At 44.7% G+C, this 19,676-nt stretch overlaps 1 protein-coding gene across 3 annotated transcripts in view; it reads left to right on the top strand.

Annotated features, from left to right (window-relative positions):
• The window catches only part of LOC135201054 (GPN-loop GTPase 2-like), a 307,395-nt gene that overhangs the window by 1,308 nt on the left and 286,411 nt on the right, over positions 1–19,676 (top strand). Inside the window, exon 1 of one of the 3 annotated variants that reach the window (XM_064229908.1) lies at positions 3,247–3,268. The exons of the other annotated variants lie outside the window; for them this stretch is intronic. The gene's annotated coding sequence lies outside the window, so the exon portion shown is untranslated. Of the gene's footprint in view, positions 1–3,246; positions 3,269–19,676 lie in introns of those variants that run through there. 3 annotated transcript variants of the gene reach the window in all.

Consider the following 19,676-nt stretch of genomic DNA (forward strand, 5'->3'; position numbering starts at 1 on the left):
ATGATTAATTTGAAAATATTCGTTATTGAAAAAGTAACTTGACTCAAATTTAAGTAATTATTTTTCTGAATTAGAACGTTCTTTTAAGTTCTGTATTATGACGTCACGACATCTTGACTTTCGTACCTATTGTAAATAATTGCTATACTCAACTGTCTTGCAGAACAGTTTACCAGTTATTCATGCAGATTGTTATCAGCTATTCATGTAATTGTTATAATCGTAATGCGCATAGCTATATATCTTTATTATTTACTTTTTGGATATATGAAGATGTTTTACTGCCAGATTACCGCCATAGTGTGACGCAATCGTTTTCGGTCCAAAGGCCTCTGTCTGTTTTCGCACCATAAGAAATTATGGGGCCGAATTTGCAATGACCAGAAAGTCGTTAAAAGAGGAAAGTTAGCATTGAGGGGCATATGTTTTGACTGAGAAAAATACAAATTTATTCAATAGCTAGCTTGTAAAAAATACTTGGTTATAAAAACTTGATTGACAACTAAGCAGCATGTCTACTATGGGTTTCAGAGACAGTGCAAAGGGCACGTTTTTGGGCAATTCCTATTTCTGTAACGAACACTCGTAACAGAACGAGATTTTGCTATAGTGCGTTACACCCAGTGCCGTAATTTATAAGGGTATCGTGAATCACTAATCGTAAAGAATAACGACACTTGTCCTTGTACCAAGAGACAAAAACTCCATTATGCAGAAATGGATATGAAAACGCTAAAAAGCTCCACCTACCCACCCCCCCCCCCCCCCCCCCCCCCCCCCCCCACCCCCCCCCCCCCCCCCCCCTCCATCGCCTCCCCTCTCCTTCTCTGTTCCTGTGCCTTCCTTCTCTCTCTCTCTCTCTCTCTGTTGCCATTTGGTTTGTGTTGACCCTCCAAATTGGGTATAAGACTATACACAAAACGTTGAAATTGGTGAAATTAGGCTATGTATTGGAAGTATATATACATAAATATTAAAGCAATTTTATCATTATTGCATTACTATGACAACTAGAATTCATGGAGACAGTTTATAATAATGAAACGGCGTATGTGTGAAGCCTCCACTAAAGTGGCAACGATGATTTGCCATTTCTTAGCATGCAAGCATTAAAGCATGCAAACATTAAAGGTTACATTTATTTCTGGCATACGATTATAAAAGAAATTCAAAATACTAATATAGACTGAAATCAATGAAAAGTGCTAGCAAAAACAAAAAGCAAAAAAAAAAAAAAATATGTATATAATTCAGTTATCCGTAGTCGTTCCTCTATGCACGTATCCGTAGTTGTTCCTCTATGGTTTACGGCAGTCAGATGTACGAAAACGTTAGAAACATTTGATTGTATCTACTTTTGAAATATCTGTAATTTTTCTGTGTAATTTGGTTGCAAAAAAGGGATAATATACATGAATTAAATAAAAAATTTTAAATAACAAAGTAAATTTAAACTAAATAACGAGTAAAGTAAACAATTTAGGGAATAAAACTTTGCATTTTCGTCGTCTGTTGTCGTCTGCTGTTCGTAACTGTGTTTGTGGCGCTCGCGCTTAGAAACCAGGAACAGCAACGGGTTTAAAGTGCAATGTGGAGTGAACTGAGACCAAAATGTGTATAATAACAATCAAATAAGCACTGTGGAGTTTCAGTTGCGATGGCAGGAAGGATAAAAACCACCGATTACAAGGTAAGAATGAATTCAGTTCAAACCATAACCCCGGGAATAACAAGTTTCATACTTTCACTAATATAGGCAACAAAATGTTGTTTTATTGTGCTGATTACAACTGCAATCTTGAGTAAGATCAATAAACGTTACATATATACGCTAATATTGTTCAAATGAGTGCTGGGAAGGCTGGGGAAAGATGGTGGCCGTCACTGATCAGAACCTTCCATGCAAAACGTAGCCGCCATATTGGATTTCAAAACTGCCTTGAAAACATATTTTACGAAGAGCTCACATGCTTATTTTAGTTCGTATGGGGCTTTCATATATCACATTATGTTGACGAAACTTCAGTCTTTTAAATGGTATGTTTAGAGTTGCAATTGTATTCTTGTTTCACCAGTTAAATATCGAGTGAATAAGACCCGTCCACCGTGATGAGGGTTGGCCCGCCGTGGTGTTTCACCCTACCTATTGGTTAGTCTCAGTTTAGAATGTATAGGATAAAACACCGCATGGCCTGCAGCAGGCCAATGTCTATCAATGCATGCCACCCTCCGAAAAAGTACATTACTAGGTAGCCTATGCCATACTACTAGGTATCTATTCAAGAGCGGACTTTTGGGCGATTTTAGTGGAACATGTGAGCAGTGTAGAGTGGGAAGAGTCAGCCTCGTCAAAGAGGAAGACAGTTTCGTGTGGCGGTGCTCCTTACGCAAGTGCTGTAAAAGAATCCCGATACGGAACGGCTCTTTCTTCTCCCGCTCACACCTTGATTTCGGCACAATCCTCCAATTAATTTATGGCTGGATCCACGAGCTACCACAGGCCTTTGTGCAAATGACTCTTCGGTTCACCTAACACCATGGTGGACTGGTATAATTTCTGCCTGGACATCTGTATCGACATTTTGGTTCAGGACAATCGCAAAATCGGTGGACCTGGCCACATTGTTGAAATTGACGAGTCAAAGTTTGGCAAACGTAAATTCAACAAAGGTCGGTGTGTTGATGGTTGTTGGGTTTTAGGTGGAATAGACCGCGAAACAAAGGACACGTTTTTCCAAATCGTTCATGACCGATCGGCCGAAACTCTGCTTCCCATCCTCATTTAAAACATTCACCCAGATTCCATCATTATTCCAGACTGTTGGAAATCATACACAACACTAACTAAGCATTTTAAAGAACACTTAGATATCAATCACTCTTTACACTTCATCGATCCAACCGACAAAATAATACACACCAACACTATCGAATCTCCTACATGGCGGGTTTTAAAACGAAATGTTTTGCCGCGGAGTGGTACGGTGAAATCTCTGTACCCTTCGTATTTTTCTATGTATTGCATAAAAAAACGTTACTTTAATAACAGCGGTTGCCCGTTCAAAACATATCTCTACCTCATTAAACGCACATACCCATTAAAGAAAGCAGAGTCAACGCCAAGGAAGTACTCAACAACCTCAACAAACCCGTGACCGCAGTGTTCAAACCGAAACGTCAATGCTAGACGTCCCACCCCCAGTCAAAAGGCCCAGAATCGCCGTACCAGAATTTTCTGACTCTGACATGGAAGATTTTCAAGTCTAAGGTAAGTGCAATAATGTATTTAGGGTAGTTTACATCCTAAGTGAGGTTAGGTTGATTTCTTTGGTTAGGTCACAACCTTCGTTACCGCTGGGACAGATGGTGGATTGTCCGTGGTTAGACCGGCCAGCCACACGGTTAGGTTGTTCGCATTACATTGATCACAACATTCATTACGACACTGGGGGGTCCAGTCCCCCGGCTAGGTAAGGCCACTCTCCCTAAGTCAGGTTAGGTTGGTTCTATTGGTTAGGTCACACAGTTTGTTACCATACTGGGGGGTCCAGGGGGCTAGGGAAGGCTGTGCTTCCTAAGACATGTTAGGTAGGTTCTATCGGGTTAGGTGCGTTCGTTTGTAGGCTAACATGTTAAATGTAAGTACTAGAACCAGATGTAGGTACAGTAGGCTACCTGGGTCCGTTTCCCGTTTGTAGAGTAAAATGGGTTAGAAGTCCTAAATTTGGGTAAGCAGTAGGCTAGCATATCCCGCGTTGCGATTGTAGAGTAAGGGGTCAACATATTTAAAATAGGTAATAAGTCCCAACTTTGGGTAAGTAGTAGGCTAGTGTTGCCCGCATCACGATTGCAGAGTAAGGGGTCAACCTACTGTTAAATTTTGTGTTATTTTGCTCCCACACACACTGTCTCTACTTCCCTCCACCCAAAAACCCCAGTTCCCAGCAGGCTCCCCCATTACCGTTTATATAAAGTTTTCGGTGGTCATCGCCACTCGTATCTGACTCCCCCCACCCAAAAACCCTGGTTCCCCAATGGGGTCCCCCTTTACCGTTTCACTTAAACTTTCGGAACTACTTTGTTTGTTGTTGTTTTGGTATCGCCGCCATATTGGTTTTGGTGTTCTTCCGCCGATTTCGGTCGGTGGTCGGGTGGGCCCGCGAATCTGTAGGTGCTCCGAAACAAGAATACCATTTCAACTTTGAGCACACCATTCAAAAGATTGAAGTTTCATCAGCATAATGTGATATCATGAAAGCCCCATACGAACTAAAATAAGCATGTGAGCTCTTTGTAAAATATGTTTTCAAGGCAGTTTTGAAATCCAATATGGCGGCAATCATATGGCTGGCCAGTCTAACCATGGACAATCCACCATCTTTCCCAGACTTCCCAGCACTGATTTGAACAATGTTAGCGTATATATGTAACGATTATTGATCTTACTCAAGATTGCAGTTGTAATCAGCACAATAAAACAACATATTGTTGCCTATATTAGTGAAAGTATGAAACTTTTTTTTTGTTCCGACACAGGATACAAACCTTTTGGTCCTTTTACAATAGGAAGGTAACTAGCGGCAGCTGGATTGGGAGGCGAAGAACCACTTTTGCTTTCAGCCTGCTGGTGTGTAGACGTGCTCTTCATCGCTCCTCTGCCGCTTCATCATTGTGTGCGTTCAGGATATTTGTTTTTTTGATCTTACTATTTTTGTGTATGTAAAAGTGAACTGTAAGTACTCTTTTTCATTTTTTTACACACACTGATTATTAATTCAAATGAATAATGGACCAAGGATCGAAGGAATCTCTGTATCCTTCCATTACCCGGCGACTGTGCCCTGGGGTGGAGGGGCGTAAATGTGGGAAATTTAGAAGTTTTCCCGAGATCGATCCCTATTCCTTTGTGCTCGGTGTCGAGGGTGAGAGTGCTCTCGCACCGAGCCTTGTATTTTTTTTGGGGGGGGGTGAAAGTGTGAATGTGAAATCGTAAGTGCAGTGCTCTTTTTCATTTTTCATTTATTTTCTTGCCCTTTGCGCTCGGTGCCGAGGGCACGAATTCTCTCGGCCGGAGCGTTTTATTTTTGTGTGAAGGGGTCCCCCCGATCGCTGGCGCCAGGTAGTTCGACGCGCCGTGAGGACAAGCACCGGTCTTACTGCGACAGTGGTCTCTGCAGGTTGCCTGACCGCTGCTCCCACAGGGACCGGACAGGTAGGGCAACCAGCAGCAGTTCCTCTGACACACGAGATCGGGGCCGCTGTTCTCGGTCCAGCCGTTCTCCCCAGGGGAACGGCGCGACCAGGCCTGCAGCTCGATCCCCACCGCGGGTTGGTGATCGCCTGCAGCCCTCCAAGCTTGCTGGTTCTGCCAGTGAGCGAGGGGGGAGCCTTCAACTTCCTCGGGTTACACCGGGAAAGGCAAGGCACCGAGGAGTGATCGTGAGGGGCACGCCCTGCACGAGCCCGTCATGACGCTGTACGTACCAGGCACGGTCTTAGGATCGACCAGGTCGTACATGCAAGTGACAGGAGGAGACCGAGAGGGGTCTGTCGCTATTCCCCTCCTGAAGGGGGAGGATCCCGAGAGTTGCTCTTGTTTGAGGGGCTTGACGGTCCTACTCCGCAAGATGCAGTCACTCCAAGGATCCAGAGGAACTTTGCCGAGGTTATTGCGCTGATTCGTCAGCCTGACGACCTTGGGGAAGGATCGCCGCTCCCACCATCCGAGCCACATCCCGGCTCGAGTCGTTTTGGGGTCCAAGAAGGAACCCAAACCGACGGTGGGTCTGCTGCGATCGCAGCTTGCCGACTCTGTTGGACTAGGTGAAGTCTCTCTTCTTCGGACAGGACGGCTCGCTGAGGTCTGTCAGACCGAAAAGGCTACTTCCTCGTCCTCTACTGCGACAGCGGCGATTTTACGTGCGTCAGAGGACGGTATCGGCTCTCTCCTGTCGGGTATCGATCAGCCCCACCCAGACGATGTTCACAGTGGCACCAGACCCTTACCTACAGTGCGAGTTTGTAACCCTCCTCGGGGAAAACGTTTCTCCTGACGATACATTTTTCCAGACTCTGGAAGGCCATCGCCGCAAGGTGATGGCTGCTCCTACTCTCCTCTCCAACTGCTAGTTCCGCTGGGAAGGCGAGCGAGTATCCAATTCCTCCCCCATTCCCTCTCTCCTTACGGCTACGAGGGAAAGAGGAGGGATCCTGCAGAGAGTTCTCTGTAGGATCCCGCGTTGGGGACTGCGTTACTGGGGGGACCTTCGGGTCCTACCTGACGTAAGCCCCCGTCGTTGAGGAAGGATCCTGCCCCATCCTCGATTTCTACGGGAATCGGGAGGACCACCAACCGATGATCGTTTGACGAATTCGGGGGGGTGTTTAGCCGAGTGCTTAGAATTCTGTGGAATTTCTAGCACTCTCAGAGTGTTCGAGTTTTTTATAATCTCCAAACACTTAGGCGAAACCATGGTCCAGAGTGGGCTAGACGAGAATCCCCAATAATTGTCACCACGATAATCGGGAACCTCGCCGAATGCTCGAATTCCTGGAATTTCTAGTGTTTGGAAGAAGCACTGCTGCTGAAGGAAGAATATCTCACAGTAGGCGACCAACCCTGGAATAGAGAAGAACGGACGGGAACATCCAGTTTGGCTTGAACTATCGTCTTCGGTATTCTGTTCACCATTGAAGCTTTCCTTCGGGGAAGACTTCTCCTTCACTCTCTTGACTAGAGAACGAAGGCGGTCAATCTCCAATCCTTATTCTCATTCCTCGAAGGGAAAAGAATTTAGGATGGAGGTCGTTGTACAGAAACCTACAAATATACTACGTATATTACCCTCGCGACATGATTCTGTTAAGCAGTTGAATTGTCCGGGGTGTAGGCGCATACCGTAGTTAACTCTACGGATTGTGACCGAGACGACTAGTATCCTAATTGAACTGCAACTCGGGACTGCCTGCAACCTCCCAGGAGTTACCAGTTTCGATTTTAGATACTTATGGTATTGTCACGACAACACCAACTCAGCTTTTGTATTTACCGAAATCTGTTTTGTTTAAATATAATTGCTCAAGTGTATTTTTTATGCTCGATGGTTTTAGCCGAACACATTCCTTCATGGAATGGATTACCTGGCAACTCAGGATGACGAGTCAGCGAGAGCTAACTGTGTATTGGGCTGCTCGATAGCAGCTCAGTACCAGCTGGCTCTCCGAGATGCACGGTCGGTTATGTCTCTCTCCCCTGCAATGATTGACTACCGAACCATATCTCTGCCCAACAATCACGGACTTAGGTCTCTGATTAATGGGGATTCTCGCATACATGAATGACCATCTACTGCTGTGACGCTCGATTTCATCGCCTTCGACATTGCGAGAATTTTCAACAGAGATATCTCTTGGACTCTTTCATCTTTCTGTTTACCGCACGGTAACAGAAGTCTGTACTAGTCTCCCACTGCATCGCACTACGATAATGCGGAATGATTTCTGCAGACATCTGAGTTTGTCTTCAAAATATCTCGTATTCGTAGGTGTGCAATTGTTCATTGTTCACCCCAAATTAACAGATGTATCGGAAGACATCGCCTACTCCCCGACCTGCCAGCTCTACTTCCAAATGTTCAGCCCATGAGAAGCAGTTCTTCAGGCAGTACTTCCCTGTGTTTTCATTGCAACTACGACTTCTCACCGGACAGCAATGAAATAGCGGTTAGCGTTTTCAGTCATTTGTAAGCACAGGTTCAGAATCTTGGGAATCCTTCTCTCGATTCAGCTGTGAAGACGTAGGTTGCATTCACTGTCCACCTTCGTCTTCAACGGCACAGTGTTGTTTCTCCTTAGCTGAGATTCAACTACTATGAGAATGTCTTGCCATCAGGGACCTCGGACTCTAGAAGGCAATTGACTTTCTCCTGTTGGGCACATGCCTTAAGAGAATCATCACCTCGCCGTCCGGCATCGGTGACAAACAAATAGTACATGATTTGTTTGGTCTCTCGGCATAACCCTTTAAGGGCGAAGGTCACGTGACTTGCTCGGATGCTTGGACAACTTGCCTCACTACCGAACACAGTCAGTCGGCAGCTGTCAGAGCGCCCGAGTCAGTTACGAACTACGCTGTGGAACTTAGTTCCGGTTGTTCCAGACAATCATTACTTTGTCCTAATAGCTTGTCCCAGTACCCATACATCAATACCCACCATGGAGTGTCGGTGTCCTATCCACTACGAGAAGAATAACTTCGCTGCATTGAGATAGGAGAATGCGAGACACTTCGCTGCAGACTCTGCTGCAGACGGATAGACCAGTAAGGGTACTGGACATCACCGAAGTCGGGAAGAGGATAGGTCATGCGACTATTCCCTTCTTTTACTTGAGGAACTGCATGACTTTTCCTGCGAAGTCAAGCATCCAGGGGATGGGGATCCGTGACGCTCGATTTCGTACCGAACTTCGTAGCGAAGACTCAGAACCCTTCCGTCCCTAACGATCGGTTCGAGTCCTTCACAATCCCCTCCCTAATGGACTTCACCGCCTTCGATGCGAAGGAGATGCTGCTTTGTCATGTGAGGGCGCGACAGCGCTATCTGAAGAAAACTCGACACCCCAGGCTGAGTATTGACGCCTCTTCGTTAGCACCGGGATGACCTAGAAAAGGGATTTTGACGAAGGAAAAATCTATTTCTGGGTAAGGGCCTGTGTCGCCCAGTGAAATGTCCCTTTAGCACACATTTCTAAGGTAAAATATTGCTATAATACCAGAGAAAAAAGCTAATATGGAAATGCCAGAATATTCTGGCTTGCTCACCTTATTTTACGGTGTCGGTATGGTTTCTGGGGTGAGTGAAACCACTACCAGAGGTCCTTTGCCATTTAGATTCATCCTTCTTCAAAATCCCTCAACTAAAGAGGAGCCGACCTAAGGCCCACTCCTCGCTACCGTTACGGCTAGCGCCTCTAACGTCATTCCTGCAGATAGCATCCAAGCTTGGGCCAAAAAGGGGGGGGGTAACAGGAAAGGGTGGGATTTCACTGGGCAACACAGGCCCTTGCCCAGAAATAGATTTTTCCTTCGTCAAAATCCCTTTTCTGGGCTCAGCCTGTGTCACAGCGTGAAATAGTACCAGAGAAATGGCCACACAAGCTTGGAAATAAGGAAGCACATAAGTAATACATAGGATAATAAAAAACAATTAAGGTTAATTGCTATAATCTAAGAACAAAATTACAGAGCGAGTAACAACAGGGCAATTGGAACCTTAATAGTAAAGTAAATACAAAACAGTTCATACTTAATAGTAAACAGCAAGGTTAACTTAAACTATGACTAATCCTAGGAACAAAACAAGAGTAAACATCACAATTATATACAACATGTGGCATCCAGGGTACAATATGGCTACATGGTGGCTGAGCCACGGCAAGAATGTCAGCGAGGCAGGTAGGAAGGAGAGATCTAGGTTAAACTACTTACTACTACTCATGCAGTGTCAGGAGAAACTGTGTTTCCCGCTGCCACTGCTGGAAATTTAAGGGCTTCTAAGGACTTAAGATAATGGTGTTTGAATACTGTTGAAGATTTCCAGCCTGTGTACTTCTTCAGATCATCAAAATTCATATGTTGAAAATAATTAATGGAGGTAGCTACTGCCCTAACATCATGTACCCGTGGGAAGGACTGCGGGTTAGCTTGCTTAATAAAGTATAAGATTTGCTGCCTAATTCCTTTTAAGGAAATGGTGCCTCCCTTTTCCCTAACAAATAGAGGGCCTGAAGATCTTAGGGCAGTTCTATTTAGGTAATGCTCTCAGAGTAGCAGCTGGACATAAGGACGGGTCCTGTGGAAGTGGGAGAATTTTCCATGGGGCCCACCTATCCAGTGGGTCCTCATTCTTAGCTAGAAATTGACGATCTGGGGAAAGTAACACTTTTCCTGAAGGGAGGAACTCTATATGACCTGAATCTCTAGATAGAGCTGACAGTTCGGATACCCTGGCTCCTGAGGCCAGACTTAACAGGAATAATGTTTTCCTCAGGAGAGGTAAAAAGTCACATGAGTCATTATTAGTGTCCGGGGCCAATTTAAGGACATCATTCAAGAGCCATGACACAGACCTGGGCCTCTCGGATGGTCTGAGTCTAGCGCAGGCCTTAGGGATAGATGAAAAATAAGAATCTGTCAAATCTATTTTGAATCCAAACTGAAAGATTTTTTTAAGTGCAGACTTAGTAGTAGTAATAGTACTAGCTGCTAAACCTTTCTCAAACAGTGTCCTGAAAAAGGATATGGCCAGATTGGTTGTCATGGTTTGTGTATCAGAGTTCCTCAGGAATACAGCTAGTTTTTTAACTGCTGAGTCATATTGATGCAAGGTCGATTCCCGTTTATCAGATTCTAAGAATAAGATGTTCTTAGGGTCGATATTGGCATCTCTTTGTGCCGCAAACTTCATGAAGTCCATAAAGTTAAGGCTTTTTGAATTCCTGAGGAAGCGAACACAGTCCTCGTTTGTACTAGTTGTGACAGTTTGGGATTGGGGATCCGTTGAGGGCGGAGTCCCAATTCCAGCAGAAGTGGGAACCAATTGCTCTTGGGCCAATTGGGGGCTTTTAGAGCAATGTGGCCTTTGAACGTCCTGAGCTTGTTCAGAACCTTCAAGAGAAGATTCACTAGAGGAAAGAGGTAAATCTTCCACTGATTCTAGTCTATAGCCATGGCGTCCGTGGCATAGGCCAGAGGGTCCAGGATGGGGGCCACGTAACAAGGGAGTTTGTGATTCGACTTGGTGGCAAAGAGATCTACCTGAAGCCCCGGGACTAGTTGGCAGACCCAACTGAATGACTGCTTGTCCAGGGACCACTCTGACTCCAGTGGTCTTTCCCCCACTCTAACTGGTGGGGGAATTGATGAAAAAGTTCCTGTCCTCTACAGGGATGACTCCAACCCTTATCGCTCCCTTTTGGCCCGCTCAAGAATGGTTCTCAGAGGTTCTGGAATGGATAATAGACTTCCCAAATCCCTTCACTAAGGAGAGATCGGCTCAGACTACCCCACTTCGAGAGCTTTCTCAAATCCTCCCCGCTCTCTGCCTGACTGCCTTTTCAACTTCAAAAGACTCGTCAGAGCGATAGGATTTTCGCAAAAGGCTCAACATTACGGGTGTACCAGTCGAAGTGGGAAGTCTTTCGACGATGGTGCAGGTCGAAGAAGCTGTCCTCTTCCATTACCTCTGTGACCGACATTGCTGATGTTCTTCTCTTTCTGAGAGAAGAATCTCACCTACCGGTATCCACAATAAAGGATATAGAAGCATGCTCTCCGCTGTCTTAAGAGACAGAGGTCTAAAGATAGCGGAGGACAAGGATCTTCATGATCTCATCCGGTCCTTAGAGACCTCCAAGAGAAGTCCTCACTTTCACCTAGTTGGAATCTGGACGTGGTTCTCAAATTCCTCACATCCAACAAGTTCGAGCCTCCCCATCAGGCTTCTTTTAGAGACCTGACGAGGGAAGGTATTATTCTCTTGGCCCTCGCAACTGCTAAGAGGACAAGTGTACTTCTTCCTTGCACTCGTGTGTCGGATTTAAAGGAGACTCGGCAATATGTCCTTTTTAGCCATGATTCCTGGCAAAGAACAAAAACCCCTCAAACCCTGGCCTAGAAGCTTTGAGGTTAAGGGACTCTCCCCCTTGGTAGGGATGGAGATTGAGAGGTCTCTTTGCCCAGTCAGGGCCCTTAAGTTCTATCTTCAAAGGAAGAAACAGATTAAGGGTGGCCTAGAGAGTCTCTGGTGTGCGGTGAGGGACCCAAGAAGACCCGTCTTTAAACGCACTGGCCTTCTTTGTGAGAATTGTCATCTCGGAAACACATGGGGCGTGCGAGGACGACTCCTTCAAGCAGCTTAGAGTAAAAGCGCATGATGTGCGAGCCATTGTGACTTTATCTTTTCATAGGATTTTGTCTATGAAGAACATTCTAGCTGCCACGTACTGGAGATGCATCTGTCTTTGCATCCCACTACCTGAAGGATGTAAAAGTGACTTACGAGAAATGCTTCTCGCTGGGTCCATACGTATCTGCGGATTCGGTGCTGGGACAGGGAGCTGATGCCTATCCTCAATTAATTTTTAGAATTTGGTGTGGGTTTTTTTAGGGTCGTTTGAAAGAATGTTTGGGGTAACTTCTTTCAATCTTATTGCTAACCCGGGTGTTATGATCAGGTGGTCGGGATCGGTGTTGTGCTCCTTGATTAAGCCATTGGGCAAGGTGTTTTGTCATATAAGTGGATTAGCACCCATTGACAAAGATCCTCAGGATTCTGTCGAGTAAGTGGATAAGACCCCATTGACAGATCCACAAGAACTCTTAGCATAAGGTCACTACCTCGCTGAAGCTCTTGAGGCGAAGCAGACTCCTAGGCAGTAGCCATGTAGTCTTCCACCTAACCAGGTAGGAACCAAGGTTTTTTATGTTTACCTACAACGTATGTTGTTTTCCCGTCTATTTCAGTAGATAGCTGTCTCTTGCCCACCACCAAGGGTGCCAATCAGCTAAGTATATATCTGACAGGAAAGTTCATGTACAAAAATGATATTGTTATGATACAATAAACTTTTGTACATACTTACCTGGCAGATATATACGTACAATTAAATGGCCCACCCAGCCTCCCCTCAGGAGACAGGTGGAAGAGAAAATCTGATTAGAAAACGGGAATGGTTCCTAGTCCTGCCACCCAGCGGCAGAGCGGTAGATCACCTGACCTACCTGTAGCGTGTGCCGCGAAATTTGAATTTCTGTCGGGAACGACGAAGTCTAAAGCTAAGTATATATCTGCCAGGTAAGTATGTACAAAACTTTATTGTATCATAACAATATCATATTGTTTATGGTTGTAGGGTCGACCACCTAAGGCGGACTTCCGTTCCTTTAGCCTAGTTATGTGGGATTTAACCTTTGGTAGGCTAGGTCAGGTGGTACTTTTTGCTTCGTTGCCCTCATTGTATGGTCAAATGGTCTAGTCGCATTGTGGTCACGCCCCCGTTGACAGATCATCTAGAACTCACCAGCCACAATAGGTCACTCCACCTGCGGAGACTAGTAAAGCAGAAGCAGACTTGGGTGACAGTAATCACGAAGTCAGCTATGCTAACAGGTAAGGAACCAAGATGTCAATCATCTGCATGTATATGTTTCCTAAAATCCTATTCTGTCTCTCCCCACCCCCAAAGGTGGGATTCAGCTATACGTATATACAGGCAATCCCCGGGTTACGACGGGGGTTATGTTCTTAAGACGCGTCGTAACCCGAAAATCGTCGTAAGCCGGAACGACGTTGGAAAAATGTCTTAAATTAATAAAAAGTTATAAAAACCTTACTTGTAATCCTTTGGTTACACTACATGTTGTTTCCTGTAGTTTTATGTACAACCTGGAGTTATTTTCATCAAAAAATGCTGGTTCTTGAAGGTAAAAACTATAGTAATTCTCTGGTGACACTACATTCTTGAAGTTGTATGTACAACCTGGTGATTTTGCCAAATCTTGAGGGCTACAAGAACAGTTGATTACTATTTACGTATCATATAGACTAATTAAAGTAAACGTATCTCTCTCTCTCTCTCTCTCTCTCTCTCTCTCTCTCTCTCTCTCTCTCTCTCTCTCTCTCTCTCTCTCTCTCTGATCAAATTACTGGATAATGTCTCTCTTTGGATACTTCGATTTTGCCAAATCTTGAGGGCTACAAGAACAGTTGATTACTATTTACGCATCATATAGACTAATTAAAGTAAACGTATCTTTAAATAGGCTTATATTATTATATTATATTATTGCGTTGTAATCTAACCTGAAACTTAGCTTTGTTATTATTACTGGAAACAAGCAATGATTTTTTTCATTATTTGCGCTTTTGGACTGTTATAAACTTTGCGCATCGCAAGCTAGTATTCATTCTCTCGGAAACTAGTTCCGCATATGAGGCGTCACTAAAAAAATTAGAAAAATACGACATGAAAAGTGTCGAAAATCATCATAACCTCAAAATCTTTGTTGTAATCTAACCAGAAACTTATTTTTTTAATATACTGTGCTAAACTATAAAGGATTTTTATCATAGTAGCGTTTTTTTAAAAGCGTCGTTAACTCGGAGCGTCGGAAGACGCCCTCTCTCTCTCTCTCTCTCTCTCTCTCTCTCTCTCTCTCTCTCTCTCTCTCTCTCTCTCTGATCAAATTACTGGATAATGTCTCTCTTTGGATACGTGGAATTTGCGTTGTCATCTAACCAGAAACTTAGTTTTGTTCATGAATCTTACCTGCCAGATATATAATAGCATGTATTCTCCGAAGTCCGACAGAATTTCAAAACCTCCCGGCACACGCAGTGGTCGGCCAGGGGGTAGTACCCATTCACCCCGCCGCTGGGAGGCGGGCCGTAGGAACCATTCCCATTTTCTGTCAGATATTTTCTGTCGCCGGTGCAGACAACAAGTGTTTTCTGCACCTCCGTCATTGATTTTGGAACTCTTTGGTCACTTGAGTATCCCCGATTGATTTTTGGTTATTGATTATGATCGGTGGTTAGGCATACGCTAATTGTGGATTGTTTTTATTTTGGCTTGATTTTTCCTTAACTTACGATGTCTGGATCTAGTTCGACTAGGCCAGAGTATGTTGTGGAAGAATGCAAGGTTAGGCTACCGAAAACTTCGGTAGACCCTCATACAGTGTGCGCGAATTGTAGGAAACATGTTGTATGTTTGATGAGCGCTGCAACAAGTGTGAAATATGTCTGATTCTGCGTGGAAGGCTATGAATATAGGTACGTAAACTAGAACGTGATAGTGTAAGGAGGTCTTCCTCCAGGCGTGTAACACAAGTTACCCGTCCAGTAGAATTTATCCCTCCAAAGACCTGTGATGCCTTCGGGCCCTACAATAGTGTCTTTGGAGGGTAATACCCTATCTGTGATTCTTAAATCTTTGCGTAGCCTGGAATCATGTTTGCATTGGAAAGTTATAGTAGTGTAGTGAAGTATAGTGATAATGCCATGAGTGTTCATTCTACGCGTAAGCGTATAAATTTCTCATGACAAAACACTACTGCGTGATGGCTCTCCTACTCGGTGAGGCAGAATGTAGTAGGGAGGTAGCTGTCCAAGTGTCTAAAATACTCTTACGTTTGTTCATAAAACTTACCAGTCAGATATGTAGGATATATATCTGTGGCCGGGTAAAGGTGAACAAGCGATGTTGTATCATAGTATATTATTTTTGCCCTTACGTCATATTACTATCAAAACGGTTGTATAGTTCAAGTTAATACTCATACCATAGTTACTCCTACGGAGGACAACCGAGAGTACGATTATTCTTATTACATTTAATCGGTTCTCCTGCAAACTATTCAGGGGGTTGCCGGTTTCCCTATTTTTAAACATTTAAGGTATTGTTATGACAATACCAAGTTAGCCTTTTTATATTTAGCAAATTCAGTTTCGCTTAAATATACCAGTTTGATGGATTTTGGTTTCTGCTCTATAATGATAGTAAACCATATTCATTCGTAGAATGGTGTAGGTGGCAACTCAGCAGAGCAGTGAGAGAACGACGAACGTTCTCTGAGTCTGCTGTCACTAATGCGTAATGCCAGTGCTCAGTTCCATCTGATTGTCTGCCATGCGCAGTAGGTTACGTCTCTCTCTCTCCTGCGGGATTGACGGACTAACCGTATTTCTACCCTACAATCACAGGCCTTAGCCTCGGGTTGAGGGGAATTCTAGCATACATGGCTGAACATCTTCACTTTGCGAGAATTTTTTCATATATTATATAGTATATGTGTATGTAGTATGTGTATGTATGTATGTAGTATATATATATATATATATATATATATATATATATATATATATATATATATATATATATATATATATATATATATGTATAGATATATATGTGAAAATGTAAATATGTGTGTGATATATATATATATGTATTAGACCTTTTTCGGTTCTGTTTACGCATGGTAACAGAATTCTGTCCGAGTCTACAGCGGCATAGCACACATGATTTCCCTCGAAACAAGAATGATGTGCAAGAGATGCAGTCAATTAGCTCGCCGAGACCGTTCCCTTGCTCGATTATGAAGGGGACTCCTTCCGCTGCCAAATACGACAGCGCCGAGTGCGACGCTCGCAGGACGCTTGGATGGACGCACAACGTAATGCTTCTTCAGACATTCGCCGAGAATCAGAGAATAGTAATGGATCTCAGGAAGGAGACTTTTAGGAAGAAACAAATGAACAATCTTCTACAGTTGTCTTCAAATTACTCCTGTTTAAGTGAAAACGCAGCCTTATTAGGGAAGGAAACATGCTCGGTGAGGAATGAATGAATTGCAGGGGACTATTTCCTCGCTGGAGAAGTTTGTTTTACCTGAATAGACTGAAATTCACACTCTCCAGTTTTTCCTGCAGAAAAACTGGAATAGCATAGATGATATAGAAATGATTCTGAACATCTTCATAGTCAAGATTCGTCTATAGGTGATGTCATGGCTCATAATCTCATAGAATTTTAATCTTGAAAGATTACTTTAGTCTTCAGAGACGCCTCCTCCCCGCGCAGGAGTTGGAACTCTCGGAGGGTCTCGTCCCTCTAGGAGAATGAAGACGCTTATAGGTCGCACAGGCGGCGTCGTCTTTGGTTCCTCGGAGGGGGACGCTTCTCGTCCGTTAGCTCCTTCTGCTTTGCAGTCGTCTCCTGGGCAATTGGAAGACTTTCCGCAGTAAAAAGAGAGCTAAGATGTATGATGTATGGTATCAGGGAGGGGGACGCTTCAACGTCCTCTCTCTTTTCTACTGTGTTGCGATCTTCACCGGAGAGGACGTCTTCCGATGAGTATGCTTTTGAGCGCTTCGGTCGCTCCTAAGATATATCCTTGGCGGTCCAATGTGAGAAGGAGGAGGGCTTCCCCTCGCCTACGTCTTCTCAAAGGATCAGCCTTTTGCCTGAGAAGGAATGTTCTCCATCGAAAAGGATGATTGTGTCTTTGCAACAACAACTTGTTTTGTTGATTGCAGTGAGAAAGGCAAAGCCACATCGCGAGAGGAAGGATGATAGGCTGCCAATCAAGAGTCCAGGCAGTCCCTTCTCCTTCTCCTCGTTCCGCTCTTTCGCCAGTTGCCTTGATCTCTAGATTTCATGCAGCTCTCCAGAGGTTGTCTAGAGAGTACGGTTACCATCTTCCCGAACGCTGTGTCAGTTGAGAAGAAGAAGAGGTCTTGGTTCAATGGCTTCGAGCCTCTTTTGAAGAATAGTTTCAGCTGCTGGCCCCTCAGTCTCCTCCTTCGCAATTGTTATCTTCGAAGGGGACGAAGACTGACTGGCTCATTCATGCCTCCACTCAAAGCGCTGTCTGAAGGATTTTCAACAACTTAATCGTTGGTTGAAGTCCCTGGAACTACTGGTTGAATTTCGAAAAGTCACATCTGATCCCAACCCAAATCCATCGTGTGATATTGGGGATTCAGATGGATTCAGTGGCTTTTCGAGCTTTTCCGACCCATGGACGTCAGCAGCAAGGCTTAGACAAAGTGTTAGCCTTCCTAAGGAAAGATTCGTGCTCGGTTGGGAATGGATGAGTCTAACTGGGGACCATTTCCTCGCTGGAGAAGTTTGTTTCCTTGGGGAGACTGCACCTCAGACCGTTACAATTTTTTCTCAAGTACAATTGGAAAGAAAACAAGAATCTACACATGATCTTGGAAATTTCAGGAGAGGTAAAACATCACTTGAAATGTTATCTAGATCCAGTGTAGCTGTCGGAGGGTGTGTCTCTCAAGCTTCAGAGCCCCGACCTAGTGTTGTTCTCCGACGCGTCCACCACGGGATGGGGAGCATCATTAGGGGAAAGAAGTGGCAGGCACCTGGAGAGGGGAACAGGTTGTCCTGGCACATAAACCTAAAGGAAATGGCAGCCATCTTTTTAGCTCTCCAGTTTTTCCAAGAAAAAGTCTCTCGTCGAATAGTCCAAGTCAACTCAGACAAACACCACAGCTCTGGCGTACTTGAAGAAGTAGGGAGGAACACAGTCTCAGTCCCTTTTTGCTCTGGCAAAGGAGATCTTGCTGTGGGCAAGGGCACTGGACGTCATGATCCTTACAAAGTTTGTAGCATGAGTAGAGAATGTCTGGGCAGATCTCCTCAGCAGACGAGGTCAACTTCTGCCAACCGAGTAGACTCTGCATCAGGAGGTATGCCAAGAGCTGTGGGGGTTATGGGGATGTCCGCTCGTGGATATCTTTGCGACGTCCAGAACGAAGAGGCTTCCACTGTACTGCTCCCCAGTACTCGACCCAGCTGCAGTGCGATAGCACACTTCTCTGGGACTGGACGGGGATGGACCTGTACGCCTTTCCCCGTTCAAGATCTTAGGGGAAGTCATGAGAAAGTTTGCGGTGTCGGAAGGGACGAGAATGACTTTGTTCGACCCGTTCTGGCCTGCGAGAGAGTGGTTCACAGAGGTCATGGCCTTTGCAGTAGACTTCCCGAGGACGCTTTCCAGTAAGGACAGATCTACTCAGACAACCCCACTTCGAGAGGTACCACAGAAGCCTCTTCGCTCTGAGTCTGACTGCATTCAGACTATCAAAAGTTGGCCAGAGCGAGAGGCTTTTATACGTCAATGGCGAAAGCTATCGCCAGTGCAAGAAGAGCGTTTTCCAACACAGTGTACAATCGAAGTGGATAGTCTTCAGGAGTTGGTGCAAGAAGAACGGCATTTTCCTCCACCACGACCTGTGAGCCAGATTGCTGACTTCCTTTTCTGAGAAAGGGATCTAAAACTTGCAGTCTCTACATCAATCAAGGGTTATAAGAGTGTGCTTTTAGTTGTCTTTAGGCACAGAGGCCTGGACTTGGCGGACAACAGAGACCTTCACGATCTCTTGAGATCTTTCGAAACGATGAAGGTTCACAACCCAAGTTGCCGTCTTGGAACTTGGATGTAGTTCTGAAGTTCCTCATGTCCAGTCCATTCGAACCTATGCATGAAGTGCGAGCTTTTATGAATTCTTCTTGGTTCCATAACAATATGTCATAAAAGGACATATGAGCTGTCACGTACGGGAGATGCAATTCTTGTGTTGACCTCCCGTTACCCAAGAAGGATGTCAATTCAACCTACAAGAGCTCCTATTTCCTTTTCCTTGGTTTGTCGTGTCTGCGCGGATACGTTGCTGGGATAGGGAGCCGACACTTGATACCTTAAACTAGTGAGTTAATTTTTAGTTTAACTCTTTTTAACATTTTTTAAAATTAAGCGCTAACCCCTCGTGTTAGCGGACTCACGGTGGGATCGGGAGGTCGGTTGTTGGATCCTTAATTATGCCGCAATAGGCATAGGTATATTTGGTCAATATGAGTGGATTAGCACCCATTGACAAATGACCAGTTGAGGCTTTGCCCGACGTAAGTGGATAAGACCCCAGCGGCAAACACACAAGAACTCTCTTACCCATAAGCGGTACATCCTCCCGCTGAGGCTCTTGAGACGAAAGCAGAAACTCCTAACGGCAAATAGAATAGGAAGTCAACCTCCCCCGTCTGAAAAGATATGGAACCAAGGTTTATAAGAGGTCCTTCTGATAAACTTGGGG

This window comes from Macrobrachium nipponense, chromosome 27, assembly GCF_015104395.2.
Source record: "Macrobrachium nipponense isolate FS-2020 chromosome 27, ASM1510439v2, whole genome shotgun sequence".
NCBI classification, from domain to species: Eukaryota; Metazoa; Arthropoda; class Malacostraca; order Decapoda; family Palaemonidae; genus Macrobrachium; species Macrobrachium nipponense.